Source organism: Aythya ferina (assembly GCF_964211825.1).
Source record: "Aythya ferina genome assembly, chromosome: 3".
Lineage (NCBI taxonomy): Eukaryota > Metazoa > Chordata > Aves > Anseriformes > Anatidae > Aythya > Aythya ferina.
In genome coordinates, this window is record NC_140298.1 from 60695878 (window position 1) to 60712208 (window position 16331).

Below are 16331 nucleotides of genomic sequence, written 5' to 3' on the forward strand. Positions count from 1 at the left end.
TTTTTAACAATTTTAAAGGAGTGTTTTATTCTTTTTACACCAAAAAAAAATAAAATAAAATAATCCAAAAAAAAATACTAAATTAAAGTAATTCACTAAATTAAAATAATTCAAAACTATTTCATTCAAAAACATTGATTTGATATGAAAAATGCCATTAGATGAAATTTGTTGCAGGGAAATTGAAATTTTCCAGTGGAAATAAAACAACGCTATAAAAATTCAGCTTCAACAAAACAGCTTTTTTGGTGAGAAAATATTCTGCGCTAAATACTGTGGCCAGCAGCAATTACAACTTTTCCAAAAGTCTGTGAGAGCTACAGTGAATTTTGGAACCTTTTAAATATCCCAGCGAATACGGTAATAATGTTGTACAGCCAAAAAGTGTGAAAGGATTATGGTGAAAGGGCTGCATCCCAACAGCACCTGAATATAAACAACGCGTTTGTTTAACTGACAACAGCTTCCCCATACACGATTTTAAATTTGCAGAAAACTATAAATAGACAGCACTTTCACTGAAAGCATTGAATTAGCCAACGGGGTACTCAACTTTGTAATGTGGAGCAATGTGGAGTGATAATGAACACCATGTGTGCGTGATAATGGGGGCTGCAGAAAATAGATCTGGCCAGCTGAGTGAAAAGGAAATGCTAAAGAAGAAAAAATCTGAAGTCCAAGCCAAAACAAGTGACCTAGAGAAGCAAGTAAAGGTTTGTATTTGGGGCAGGCTAGAGGCCTGAGAGAGATCAGCAATTCAGCAGGGTATTTTTAAGCATATGCTCAAGGCCCTCCTTATTCAGCAGGAAACTTAAGCATATGCTCAGAGGTTAAGCATCAGCTAAAGTCTCATTGATGTCAATGGGTCTTAAACACATGCCTAGAGATACATGTGTGCTGAAGTGCTTTTACAAATAAGAATGGACTGGGGATCAGGGCTTCAGTCCCCTGGTATTTCATTGCAGGCTAACCCTGCAACCTCCTGGCTTTCCAAATTCTTCGGAGTAGATCTCATTTATTATACTCACAGGACCAGACTTAAGCGTGTAAGAACTTGCATTACTGTACATAACTGCCATTGGCCCTTTGGTACTGAAATAAATAGTAAAGTACAGATAAACTTATAAAACGCCAGTAACTTTTATTGTAATTTGCCCAAATAATTCTCTTAGTGATAAAAATGAAAGCATAAAATAAGCAGAAATGCAGCTTTGGGAAAGGTCATTTAGTATTTCCATTACCGATGTCAGAAAACTTCCTCAGGAATGAATTTAAAGATAAAACTGAATCAAATGATTCATTGTTACTTTTTTTTTTTTTTAAACCGATGGATGTGTGTTTCCTTGTGACCTTCACTGCCTGAATAGCCCACTTAACAATTGCTTAGCTGGCTGGGCATCACTGCACAGTTAAACATCCACACTGCTGCTTCGCCAAGCCAGGTTTATGCAGGCAGATTGCAAAGCATTAATCTGCGCTGATGCAAATTTATTAATATGCAACCATTGTTCCCTGAATCTGAGATGGCAGAATGACGTAATGAAGAAATCTCCATACATTTTAGATATTAGATGCCAACGTGGCTTCTCCTTCTTTAAAACTGCATGAAAGTATACCTTAAAGTGGCAAAGGGGTTTATATGGTTAGATTACTAATGATATTAAGTATTTTTTTTTTCCATGCAGCTAAATAGAGGATTTGAAGTGATCAGTAAAAATCCTTCCTGTGCATTTCAGTGAACCTGAACAACCACTTGGTCTCTACATTTCACAATTCTCCGAGGATAAATAAGCAGTGTAGGAAATGGTCATAAAGACGTGCTATAGGGCCAGCTGAAAACTCCTGTAGTTGGGATCTGTAAGCGATGGCCGTTTTTAAAGCACCCTTCATGAGACAGGAGCAAACTGGGGTGCATCGGAGCAGCCGGACTGGGTCAGAGCACTGCTGAGTGCAACCCAGTGATGCTGCAGTAGCACTTACCTCCCCGCCTCCATCATAACAAAAAGCTGACTTCAACAACCCCAAAAGGCTAACTTCCTCATTAAAATTTATTAAAGCAGGCAGAAGAGATGTTGTAAAAAGTCCGGTAATCAGCTTTGCACGTGCGTCTTCCCTGTGTCATGTTTTAAACCGGAGAGCATTGCCGTTTGGCATTTCCTGCAAAAACACTGAGGAAAAGCCACAGCAATATAGTATTTCTCCTGTGGATGTTAACATTTGAAAGGCTCACAAAAGCGGCTCACATTCAATTTCTGGTTTAAAATTTGCTCACGTTTTTGCCTTGTTTTTTCAGATGAAGACAACCTGGTGAAAGCGTTCCCACATTCCTCTTTGCACTTTTGCCATGACAAAACTTAGCTGGCGTAGGCGAATTTGCGTCTAAGCCCCTGCACGTTAGCGCGACTTCGTTTCGAGTTTCTGCCTCTTTACGAAGTATGGAAGAGCACCTCTCCTTTCTTGCCCAAGCAAGCTGCTGGTTATCATTCCCATCCCTCTTGCCGGTTGAATACCACATGATGCTGGCCTAGCATAAATACGAAACAGGTTCCTATGGAATCTCAAATACTGTTTGTACATCCTACCACTGACCACAGCGGAACAATGGTGTGCCAATGATATGGAAAAAAATAACTCTATTTGCTTGCTCTTTCTCTGCCTCTGTCTGAAATACACCTAGCTCCAAAACTATTATTTATAGTTATGAGGTGACAACTGAGAGCTAGCAGTCTGCTGAGTGAAAAAATGTTTGCATTTATGCCTCTTAGAGATATCATATATATATACACACACACGCATATACGTGCAACAGCTATTCATACTGGATAAGGAGATGTACCTAATCAACTACAGTGCTTACTTGGTGGTAAGAAAAGAAAAGGAGTTCTTTATTTTTTAGGAGTTGGACTTAATGATCCTTATGGGTCCCTTCCAACTCGGGATATTCTATGATTTTGTGCAAGTTAAGTGATGCAAGCTTCATTTTTAAGAGAGTGTTCAAATAGAAAATAACTTCTAAGCAAAGCCTATATCTGTACTAGCATTGCTTAAAACACTGAGAGTGGTGTTAAAAGCTTTCTGTGAATACTCTTGACTATCATTTTGAGAAAAGAAAAAAAAAAAAAAAAAAGCAATCATCTCTTCTAAGCTGCTTGAAAACTGTACGTTACTTGAAGTCAAAATCTTTATATTTTTTCACATAATCACAGAAATGTTGTTGGGAATGCTTCTGGAGGTCATCTAATCCAACTGCCTGCCCTGAGCAGGACTACCACCAGCACCAGACCAAGTCAGCCATGGTTTTCTTTAACCAAGTCCTGAAAATCTCCAGTGAGGTATTGCACCTCCTCCCTGGGCAGCCTGCTCCAGCACTGCACGGCCCTCTGAAGAGAAAAGCTTTCCCTAACTTCCACTGTAACCTCCTCATCCACCATTTGTTGTCACTTGAAGCTGTCGAGAACAAACCTCTCCTCCCCTTGGGCTCTCTGGATCAGCTCAATCAGGCAGAGCTGGGCCAGCCTCAGACAGCAGCACCCCACCGTGTGCCTTGCCTTGTCCCAGAGGTGACTGCAGGGATGGCAGAAACCAGTGCCTCAACATCCCTCTTCTCTCGTCTCCTCCACCCTGTGGGCAGTCGCTTCCAGCCGCAGCAGGTGGCAGGCAGTTGGGGATATAAAACCATAAAACCTGCCACCACCATACCTAAGCCCCTTGAAGTCCATTCCCAGATAGATGCTATCTCTGAATTTCACAGCATCTCGTTACTCCATCATTTTTCCCCAGGAACAGATCGTTTCAGGAAAATATGAAAAACAGTCCTATGATCAGATGCAGCGTAAGCCCTGTGACTGCTGCCCTTGATTTAAGAGGAGCAGAAATCCCTGCAGAAGTCTTTCCAGCAGGCGGGCATTTAATGGCTCTTGTGAAAGTGTGAGCATATGAGCAAAGGGACACTGATAAGATAAAGTACTTTTGAAACAGACAGTCAACACCAGACAGTTTAAAGCAATGTTCTAGCCAAGTAATTACAATTGTTCTCTGTCATAATTTCCCATGTGTGAGGGGAAAAAAAAAAAAGGCAAAAAAAAAAATACGTACTAATCTGCTAGTCTGAACCTGCTGTACTGTCCTTCTCAAGGAGGGTTAGAAGTGATGTCAAAACAGGAGGGCTGTGCTTTTAGAAGCACAAAAAGCTTCATGATCCACATTGGTTCTGGGCCTCTGACCACAAAGATCCTAAGACACGTGGCTATTGACCCTATTAAGAGCTTGACTAGTTTGGGCCTTTTCATCATTAGTTCAGCGTGTACTTCCCTTCTTAAGGGGACAGAGATGAGTGCAGAACGGAATAGCCGTACTCTAACAGCCTCAGTTCCTCCCAAATCTCCGTTCTCTGAGCATAGGAACGTTCACTCAATGTTTCCTATTGACTGGAAGCAGCTTGCCTTTCCTATTCCTTTAGGTAGGTGCAGGCTCAGTGTCTTGGTTGTTGAATCGTTGTCCCTGGATCCTTGTCCAGAAGCTGCCAGCACTGCAAAGGGACTAAGATGGGGTATAAGTATCTGACTGCCCAAGTGTCCTGCAGCAGGTGACAACTGCTCAGCTCTACTCACCTCAGCACCGTGCACCCAGCCAAGGGGCTATCTGTGCCTACAAGCTTCCCGGGAACCTTTGGGAGCGCAGCATATGCACCGCACGCCCTCTCGTCAGACGGTTCCTGCTGGGTATGCCAGGCCATTAAAAATGTTTCTTGTTCCCAGCGTAGAAACATTCGACCTGATGAAGACAAATCAACTTTTGGCATGCCCTCACTTGAATCTTCCCAACCCGCACTTTGTTTTCGTACTCTTTGCTATCAGTGGAGACGTTTTAACAAGCCACAGAAAAGGTCTGGATGCGTTTGGTTGGTTAAAAGCATTTCTGAATCTACACTGTAAACAGAGAAATGACTCAACAGCCAGCAGTACCTCCTCAAACCCCAAGCACAAAACAATCTGCATCCAAGAAAAAAAGAGAGTCATAGTCTAAAAAAAATCTTTATTGTCATCTGGGTATTTCTGTCATCTATATGAGATACAGTAATGTCTTTTGTCTTAGTTGTCCTCGCCCTAGTATGCAAGCAAATTCTAGAAAAGTAAAATTTACATTAATAAACCTACGCCTATTATGAAAAAGGGAAACAGCCTTCCCTCCTGTGCTCCGGGTAACTTAGACTATCTCTGAAACTGCCAACATGTGTTAGCTTTCCAGCCATCAGCTGACACAGGACATTAGTGGCAAAGGACAGCAAATTCTCCCCAGAACTCTTCTGGACAACCACAGATTAGGGCTGGGATTTGGGATTTTGGGTCAAGTTAGATGTCAATAGAGTTCATGCCCACACAGCAGCATGGAGCGACTTCAACACCAGAGAAACCATTTCACAAGGTCACTGGAGCTCATTCTAACAGTAGCGTACTGGAGGTAAACTGAACAGCACACAGTCCAAATCTGCCTCCCCTAAAAGGAGGCAGTGGGATCTACCTGTTAAAATGTCACTGATGCTGGTGTATGAACCCAGTGAAGCAGTGCAAGATAAACACAGACGGGAACACTGGGAAGAACTGGGAGCCCAGAGCAGACACCAAATGAGAATCCTGCCCCTGAGGTATTGGAACATATGCGTAGCAGTGCCTGCTGGTCCCTTGGCTTGGATATGTCCCTTTTTCCTGCATAGCCCTCCATGCGGTCTTTGCTGTGTTACAAGTGGAGTCCTATAATCAATTGCATGAAGTTCCCTCTTCTCAAGGAATAAACACTAATAAACTTGTGGCACAGACGCTTGGAAAAAATAATAAAAAATAAAAGGTATGACAAGGTTACTCCTACTTTCCATGCCTGTCTTAGAGTCAAGGATTGCCATCAGGACTTTTTAAAAAACATACAAAGCTGTATGTTTTTTAAAAAGTCCTGAACATAAAAAGTCCAAAACATAAAAAAAAAAGGGAAAAAAAAAAAAAAAGGTAGTTGATTGTTGATTTGCTGTTTTTTGTGGGCGTTCTGTTATAAACTCAGAAATTGCACTGTTTTCAAGTTTTTGCTTTTCCAAGGAGAAAAAAAGTGCTCCCTTCCAGTAGATAGAAGCGCAATGAAGACAAAGAAATTTGTACTTCAGGAGTGTTTCTCATAGGGAAAAAAAAAAAAAAAAAAGAAAGAAAAAAAAAAAGACAACTACAAAAAGACATACAAGGTAGAATTTGCAGAGGTGTAAGATCATATGAAAGGAAATATTAAAGCTTGCCACACTTCTCTGCTAAGCACACACCTAAGCTATCTGACTATCTCTCCTTTCACATACATCCAAACAAGCTATCCTTATGCGAATGTGAGTTAGAACACACCACACTACACCAGACACAGCATCTTGACCCAAAATAACACTGTTATATGGACGCTAAGGACATTGCTAAAGAAACACAGACCCTATTGTTAATCATTTCTTTTAGCAAACTTCCTTCGCAGCCTAGTTAAGCACCATATTAAATTGTGAAGAAATAACTAGAACTACTATGCTGCAAGTCACTTTTAAATCAAGTGCATCAGTTATACGGTATTTAGCACTGTGCTGTAAAGGGTGGTAAATGGAGGTGTCATAAATATCTGACTTTATCATCTGTTGACTCATAATCCAGATGCCAATGGGATATAAATCATGTAAAGCATGTTTCCAGATTAGGAAAGTCTGACTGTTCACTATTGTTCTAGCAAACCACATTATTTCTTTGTAGGATCAGGAGTGCCCTCTGATGGCTACTATCTCTTATTGAGACAGAAGAGTTGAATACGGAAAGTAGCACATCCTAAATTGTGTATTCAATACAAAATGTTCTCAGCTCCTGCATTTTAAATTTTCGGCCTTCTGTATTCTTAAGTGTTTCAATAAACAATTTTTTGTAGATTTCTCCTTCCATTTCAGTTACTTATATTGATATTAAAGGACATACATACACACGCTTTCGGGATGCATGAGAAAACTATTCATGCATACACTTCTAAAAGAAATGAGTTGAAAGAAGTTTCACACAAATTAGATAATTTATATAGTAGGTGCTGAGAAAGGTCTTTAAAGGCTCTGACAAATTCAGACACCTGGAAACTCAGATATTCAGTTAAATGTCAGAAAACAGGATACAACTGGAAAAAACAGGCAAGCTCTCTGAAGAAGCGCTTATGTGCCCAAGTGCTTGCACTTATTTTTCCAGCTATATAAGCTAGCCTAATAAAACATGTTAACTCTCTCAGCAAACCCTGCTTCATGTATTCTTCGAACAGTACATACAGAACAGAACTGTAAGAAAACATGAAATCAGTGACTTGTTTCCCCCACCTTTGACTTCTCCTGTCCTTCAGGCATCTCAGTGTTATTTACCATTTTCAGTTTTATCGCTTATAACTTTTTGTTAAGACAGCCACTATGACCACTACAAAAAATAGATGCAATACTTTCAATTGAAGAGGTAGCAGGAGTGGAGCTAATACCTCTGTGAAACAAAATCTCACCAAGCTCCTATCAACCACACACTATACACTGGAAAAAGAAAAGTAACTGTGTAATATCCAAACCCTTGCAATATTCATAAATTTTAAGTTAGAGCTTAACATTAGTCTGACTGCCTGAAGACCCCTAAAAATAGTCAGGCAATATAAGAAAAATCAAAAATGCAAAGTTACAATTACCCACAAATTTCAGAGCAAAACCAACTTCTCAGGCTTGAGGAAAAGAGAAAGTTGGCATCAAGGAAGGGGTGCTATTGAGGAGCAGACAGCTGCGCACACTTTCCCTACCAACTCTGCTGATAGGCAAAGGCAGCGGCCATTTTGCACCTAGATCTGCTTAACTGCTAGCAAAGCTCTGCTCTCCCAGGGCTAATTTATCTCTTTTTGTTGTTGTTGCTGTTGTTTTTTGTTGTTGTTGCTGTTGTTTTTTGTTGTTGTTGTTTTGTTTTGAATCTGAACCGAGTGTCATTTTTAGGTTTTCTCTCTGATAGTGGAAGTGGAAGATAACAGTTTCTGATGAAAGAGACCTGAGGCAAGCCTTTTCCATGCCACCCTTCACTTTGGTTTCAGGTCTACTGCAGATCCCAATGATTTTGAAACACGGCAATACTTAGGAATTACTATTTGAATGTCCCTTTTCCACCTGGGATTGCCATCAACTGAGGCTCAGCTTGGACTACCAGGGTGGATAGAGCGAGAGAGAGAGAGATGCCACTGAATCACTCCTGTCACTGACCGGGCATATGAAGCATCTCCTCAGCAGTATCTGCGCTGAGAGATCTCTGGCTCCACCGTGTGCAGCCAAAGACAGTCTAAGCAGCCCAAACCACACACGCTCTGGGGACTTCCCCTAGCCCTAGCCCCCAGCCTGTCTGCTGAGGGGAGACACTTGCCATCTTCCAAGGGGGTTTTGCCCCTGCTCAGGTAGCCCTGCCACTGTCCTTTGCTTATCACAAGGGCTGTCTTGATGGAGATTTAGTTGCTGGTTTCGCCTCATTCTGAAGGAAAAAAAAAAAAAAAAAAAAAAAAAAAAAGTTCCAAAAACTGCTCCTTTTGCACCTGTGGGTTTTTTTCAAGCAGGAGTCCTGTGGGCACAGTGCATGCCAGGGTGGGAGATGGCAGAGACCCGGCTATGGTGCGTTCCTGCCTGGGTCTGTCCGCTCCACACCCGCAGCCCTCATCTTCGGTGCGGCGAGCGCCGGGGCTCCCCTAATTAGCCAAATGCTTCCTAATGAAGCTTCACACTAACGCTCCCGCCCGTCGGCACGTCCCAGCCGCTCTGGCTGCAGACGGGACGGCCGAGCCATGAGCAGAGCCGGAGCCCCCTCTCATGGAGGCTGGGGGAAAGGCGCTCCGAGGGGCCGGCTCCATCCGCCTTGCTGCGGCTCTGGGCTGCGCAGCGCCCTGTGCCGTGGAGCGGCCACCTTGCACGGCGACGAGGCGCTTCGCCAGACCGTGCAGGGGGCGGAGGAGGGCGGTGAGCTGTGTGGGGACGCCGGGGGCAGCGTCGGTTCTCGCAGCGAGCCCTAGCAGCGCCTCGCACCAAGCGAGCACCGACAATGCCGTAGCCAAAGGGCAGCAGGGCCAGCGGCGCCCGCCGTTACAGGCTGGGCTCCGGCCACGAAGCCCGGTAGAAAAGGCGGGAAAGCGGCCACGGCGGGACTGCCGCCGCCGCCATTTTGAAGAAGCTGAGGTGTCCTGGCGAGCCTCTGGGCTTTAGGCACTGGCTTCGCACAGGACTTGCTCCAAGTCCATACGAGCCCACATCCAACGTTGTGGCCTAAATGCTTCTCCACATTTATTTCGTACTCTGCCTTGTGCATGTCCTAAGCTGGGTTGTCAGACCTTGTCCTGCTGTTGTCTTGGTGCTTAATACCCACCCCTTGAGAGGGGCACTGGAGCAGTGCAGGAAACATTTCTAGCGTAAAACAAGAAGTCCTGCTCTAAACCCATCCTAAAAGCCAACACTATAAAAACGTTTGTGAGCCAGTGATCTGAATAGAAAATAAACTAGGTCTATTGAAAAGAGAAGAGGAGAGGAAAGGAAACATTTTTGATGCTTTTCCACCCATTTCAGCATAAATGAGCTAAAATTCCAAATGAGTATACAAAAAAAAAAAAAAAAAAAAAAAAAAAAAAAAAAAAGCAGGTTATGTTTGTAACTTTGAACCTTTTAAAGACTGACACTTTTCAGTCAGGATATTAATGGGAACAGATCCTTTTAAGGTGGCAGTCTGTTCCAAAAATCAACTTTGTCTAGTGGTATAACAATATGTCACCAACACTATTTGGTGTCATAAGTACCAAGGGGTTCTAGCTCTGAGATCCTGGTGCCTGTAGTATCTATGGCTATCAGTTGGCAGTACCTCCTGTTGCTGTTCAGCTATGCTGATAACATTTCAACAGACAGAATGATCACGTAGCTGCTTAATAAAAACTGTTTCCATGAGATGGGTGGTGAAGGGATGAGCTAAGGGGAAATACTTCTAACTTTCTAAGAGGAGCCTTCTGGCAGATGTACTTGGTTGTATAGGAATAGCTCAGAAACAGCAGCTGGTTTATGAGTGTGCAAAATAATAAGGCAAAAGAGCAGCGTCTGCTGGGTCCTTCCTGTGTGCATGGCCTTTGAGGGTAGAGAAATGCTTTTAAAATGGGCAACATCAGAAGGAAAACACCAGAGCTGGAGCTCATGAAAGAGAGTTACAGAGTTTTCAAGCTGTCCTATAGTGAAATCTTTACACCTTGAAATTGTCATGGGTTTGTAAAGAATAAAATAATGTGTTTTGTTGCTGCATAGCATTGGTGGAACAAAATTTATGCCACTCACACCTCTACGGAATCTGGGAATTACCAGGCAGGTAGTATGACACCATTCCTCTGTGAAACACGGTTTAACTTTTTAATCCAAAGTTTGACTGGACTTCCAGTTTACAGGTGAGGCCATGCAGATCCCACAGTCTCTGCCCTACAAAAGGAGCCTGAAGTGCAGTATTATTCTTCGGTGTTGCTCCTCGCTTCACTGATGGAATCTTCCTTTGCTTTGCTGACAACTGAGGTCAAATGGGAATCAAATGCATGGGATAATAAAAAATACAGAATTAAACACCCAAGAACAGAACTCTGTGGAGCAAAAGGTGCAATGGGTTCTTAGCCACTGAGGTGGATGGACTTTAATGAGTCAGTAGTTCATCAGTGTTACGGAGGAGAAGCATCAGTAATAAAAAAGTACAAAAATAACAGTGTTACTGCTTTCTGGACAAATCATCCTAGCCAGTCCAACACCTTGAATGAGGGGAGACTGACATGCAAACCACGGTCTACACATCTTTACCCTTCAGGCATACCGAGGTGATGGCAAGATCAAAGAGGCTTTTGAAATGCCAAGTTCTGAGAAAGGAAATTGGGAAATATAACTCCGGAGTTAGCTGGAGGGGGCAGGGATGGGGGTCATGTTAGAAGGTGTTAACCACTGTAGAGAGGAGACTCTTATCCCAGATGGTGCAGACATTTCGTTGTTGAAATATAACTGCGACCAGCCCATCTTATAAGGTAATGAAATCTGTCACAACTTGAACATCAAAAGTGGTCACAGGCTATAAAGGAGCAGTGTTTGCGGGAGCAGTAGGGACGAGAAACGTCAGACACTCGAGGCTGTGTCTCTGAGACACTATAGTCAAGAGGATCAGAAAGGAGAGGAAGGAAAAGATTGTCTTGCTGACAGCTGCCCGAGGATAGGAGCAGAGGACAAGTAAGATATTGCTTCCTTTGTAATGAATCCAAGATGTACCTCCCTGGCCTGACATTTGCTGAGTAAACTGAGTTAGTTACTCACACAACTCCTTTTGGTCCATTCCAGCTTTCCTGTACATTCTTCGTACATTCTGTTTTAATTAGACCAGTTGAGTCTTTGATTGTTTGCAAATTTCATGCAGACTTTTCCTTAGCGGTGCTTCTAAGAAAGAGGAGCTACAGAAAGATGCCTGGAGCCTATCATAGTTGGGATGTTTGGTCAAAGGGGCATGGACTACAGAGACCTTTCTCACAAGAGATGGCACCTGCAAAACTGGGGTCTGGCAAACATGTAGGAAACACCTGGACAATCGGCCGTTTTTCCACTTCTTCATCTTTTCTTCTTCTAATTGTTTTTTTTTTTTGTTGTTGTTTTTTGTTGAGCATAATGGAAGCCAAATCAGAAAGAAGGATGTTCATCAGCGTTCATGAAAACCGGTGCTGCGAAGTAGGAATGATTTGTGCTAAACCCGCATTTATACTGAAAATTGCTGAAAACAAACTAATTGTAGAAAAAGAGGAGCAGACTGAAAAATGCAAGTGACTGTACAAGCCACAGCCAGCAGAGTGCAGCATCACACTAGACGAGCAGTGCATGGGCGCAACGGCAGTGAACTATTTTCCCCCTGATTAAATAATAGGTGTCAGGTGCAAACCAGAAATTCGCCCAGAAAGAGAATGGTACCTTCCTCTTTATGCATTTTGAATAATGCTTGGATACCCCAAAGTGATGAATTGTATTTTTCAACATACATGTTCTGGGGATAGAAAGTAGGAGAAAGAATCAGGGATTTACAGTGCAAGTGAAGTGGAAGTGGGAGCCGGGAAAATCCAAGCCAGAAGTAGTAAGTTGACCGGTAAGCTGGTGACAAGGCAGGGCATTGAAATCAAATGAACTTGTAGGATTGATGGGCCAGAAAGTGAAATAAGTGGTAGTACAAGCAAAGAAAATGGGACTAGTACCTGGAGCCAGAGTTAGAAAAATAAAATAAAATAAAATAAAATAAAATAAAATAAAATAAAATAAAATAAAATAAAATAAAATAAAATAAAATAAAATAAAATAAAATAAAATAAAATAAAATGGAAGTGATGAGACAGGAGGACTCAAAAAGGGAGGGAACAAGCAGAAAGAAACTGATTGTTATCAGTAAAGACCATCTCTCCCTACAGATGCATATGTGACACTGTGCTGCTTCCTGCAAGTCTCTGTGAAACCCCTTGTCCGACCAACTGCAATATTGTACCATGAAGACTGAAAACATGCCATTACTGTCTGTCATTTTGGCTGAAGGCAGCAGGAAGAGGGTTTTATTTTTGTTTAAATTTTCTTTTTTCAAACCGTACAGAATTGCAGAAGAACTGTTTGTTTGTTTTTTTTTAATGTTTTGTTTCAATGTTTAAATGTTAAAAAAAAATGTTTATTAAAAAAAAAAAAAAAAAAAAAAAAAAAAAAAAAAACGTTGTTAAGGTTTCCAGGTCAAATATAGATAAATCAGGCAATACCAGCATTAAAATTGTTTTTATCCAGCCCCATGTATTAATGAAAGCATCTTAAAGTATATGGCCACCTACTAGTCGTCCACTGACATTTTCATGCTTTTTATGGAAAAAAAAAAAATGTTTTGGAAATGATCAAATTTATACAGTGATGGAAGGTGTTTTTCCTCCTTCTGACCTCATTTGTTTCCTCCCTCAGACCTCATCTGTTGGAGAAGTACAAATGACACCAGGCATGAGGCACAGCTTTGTAGAAAAAGAATGTTGTTGTGGTTAAAGCCACTGGACAAACCCTGAAGAAAGAACAGTGCTTTACTTCAACACCTTTGCACTTTTGTAGGTTCACCATGATATTTGGGAATTCACTTGGTGAAACTTGCTAGACAGTCGCTGCTCGCTTTTGTTTTATGAGTGGTGATCATATCTTTATGCATGACTTGAGGAGCTGTCTTCATCTTAATTTCGTACATCACCCTGAAGTGTTTTATGCGTGTATAAAATTGTGTTTGTATGTTTATATCCTGTGTGCATGTGGGATTCATTGGACCTAACAGAAGTCATCTAAACGCGCTCCCAAAAGTAGAAATTTTATTCTAAAGTAGGTGACCATGAAAGGCAAGATGCCTCTCTCTTCACACTGACTACTGTGAGACACAGTCTTGGTAGCTGTTTGCTTGTGGGAAATATTTTTAAGAACTAGATATGGTGGATCATAGCTTAAAAAATATGGTGATATTTCACACTACTACAACCAACCTGCTTTATTAATGTACAAAATGTACGACTACACAGTTTAACAGGTCGGGCAAGAGGAGACCAAACTAGCCAGTGGGTTAGATTTCCAAACTGTGTTTTCTGACCAAACAATAAAGTGAAATCCAAGTATGATCTCAAAACTTATATTTTAGATTTATACATTATCTTTCCCAGACCTTTTTTTTCCATCTGATACTTTTCCCTACCAACATATCTAGTTAGCGTAACAGCCTGCTCCATGTACTCTAAATCTGGACTGTAAACTCTGGCCCAAGGCTTCTTTATGTCTGGTCTGAGTAACACCTCACATCTGAGACACTTCTGGGGTTGGAATCTGCACGCTTCTAAAGAGCAGGCAATAAATACTCGTAATACCAATGTCATAACAGTTTCCAGTAAAGCAGAAATGAAGCATCACATGCCAAAAATACATGGCTGAACCCAGACATTGTGACCAGAAGGTGAAAACAGTACTGGTGAAACGCACTTTAACCACGGTGCACCGTGGCATGCAGACACCATGGGAACGGGAACAGAGGCCGAGAAACTGAAATCCACTTCAAGCCCCGGCATCAGCAGGGGCTTGAAACAACCACATGAGGCTGCTGTTCCATTCCGAGGGAAGGAGCAACACAACAACTGCTCTTTCCCAGCTGGAAGGGGCGGTATTCGCCACTAGCCCCGTCCCACTCCAACTCTGCTGTACTGCGAGAAGGAAGGAGCCTTTTTTTCTCAGTGTACACCCCCCCTACAAAACTAACAGGTGGTGGGTAGCCGCTGTCTCCTTTTCCTCATCCCCTCAGTGACATGCACAGAGCAGTTAGTGAATTCTTCTCTGTGAAAGCAAAACACTTCTCCTTTTGATTTTACTAGCGTAAAATCACTCCACACCAGAGATAACGCGGTAGATTACTTGGGTTCATGCCATGACTCCGACAACAATTAGTGATAACATGAGAAGAGAGAAAGATAGTAGCATCAAAAGAGACTGAGTCTGTTTGGACTGAGCATAGCAATGAAAATTCGGAGTTGTGAGACACGGGAGGCAGAGATAACACCACAGCTGCGGGATTGTACCCAAGAAGGAAGTGTGTTTTGTGCAGCCCTGGAGAATCAATGAGAGCACGCCTCTGAGATGATGTGATCGGGGACAAAATGAAGCCATGCGTGGAGGTGATGAGCTCTGTGAGAAACCAACAACATGTTTTATGACACTGGCAGTTTTCGGAGCTCCTCTGAGGCAGCTCATTGTTTCTGGGCTCTCCCTCTTGGGTAAGAAGCGGCTGACCTCGGGTTACAGCCTTGCAAACAAACAGCTAGGGTAACAAAAAAAAAAAAAAAAAAAAAAACTTTCTATGTAAGGGCCAAAGAGAGGTCTGGCTGTTCCTGTAACACCTTGAAACAGAGGAATACCAGAAAGCACCGTTCCTTGCAGCTCGGTTGATTGCTCAGCCAAGCCAGCCTGGAAGGGTTGTGGCAAAGCATGAGAAGGTCCGCCCACGCGGGACGCGCACCCTGCTGGCTGCCAGCGTCTGTGACAGCGCTTAGTCACCTCCAGGCCAGTCCCTGAAGAGAGGCTTGCTTTGGCCTCGGTGCACCGAGTCCTTCTAGAAGCCATCCCGTGCAGCTGAGTGGCGTCCTGTTCTTGGCGCTTTGCAGGATATTTTGAAACCAGCTGTGTTGCAATGCCTGCTGTGAGCTGCTGGGGCCCTGCGACAGGGATGGCACGGAAGAAACACAGTGTCAAAAGCTCCAGGAATTACTTCTAGTAACGTCTAATCCCCAAAATTGTTACATATGCCTTATCCTTTGTTCAGTGCTGGCTTCCACAATAAGACCAAGAGCTCGTTGTCCGTACAAGTCTGTGGAGTGACCTAGGGGAACAACACAGAGCAACCCACTTCCTAGAGAGAAACCACAGCGAAGGAGAGACAATGCCCGTGCTCTCTCGAGGTACTGCTGGCTGCGCGTGGAATTCACCCTTGCTCAACCAAGGTTTGCAACATTCATGGTGAGTATCTTCAGCCTGTGCCAGAGCCATTTCTCCTGGGTGAGAAATGATTAAAGGAGCTCTGGGAGAGCTTTCCAGGGACATATGCCCGTGCTGAATACGAGGACCAACCTCCAGTGTCACAGGATGCACCACTGACTCATCCTAGAGCACACCGATTTCAGAGGAGCAGAAGTGGAAAAAGAAAGGAGTCAGCTAACAGTTGTGCACACAACACTTTTTTCCTCCATTTAGCCCTTCCCTCTTCCTCATAGACACATGTTTTCTGGCACATTTTTTGTCTTCTCTAGCTCCGATTTCAGCAGTCAGGTGCACTTCTGTGCATTTTCACATTGTGCTTTTCCTTAAAACATCAGTGATGGGCTGGAGAGGCCGCAGTAGGAGCAGATGGACAAGGTACCTAGTGGACACCCTGTTTCAGTAACATGTCCCCTCACTCAGATATCCCCACTCCGGGCATCCTGGCTGTGGAGCAGCGGTTTTCAGCACAAGGCTGCCTCAGTTCATGTCCAACAAGATGTTTTTCATGACAGTTTTCACTGTCACCAGAGAGCCCTTCCCACAGCAAGAGGATGCCCACTGGGTGTCTGACCACCTCGAATGTGGATGTTACAAGAGGTGAGATCCTTGCAGAACCAGAGCAGGAAGCTTGATAAGGGGGACGCTGTGGATGGCCATGGCCAGCAGGCACAAGGGACACAGGATGGGCCCTCCATGAGCACTGCACAGCCCACCCCTGAAA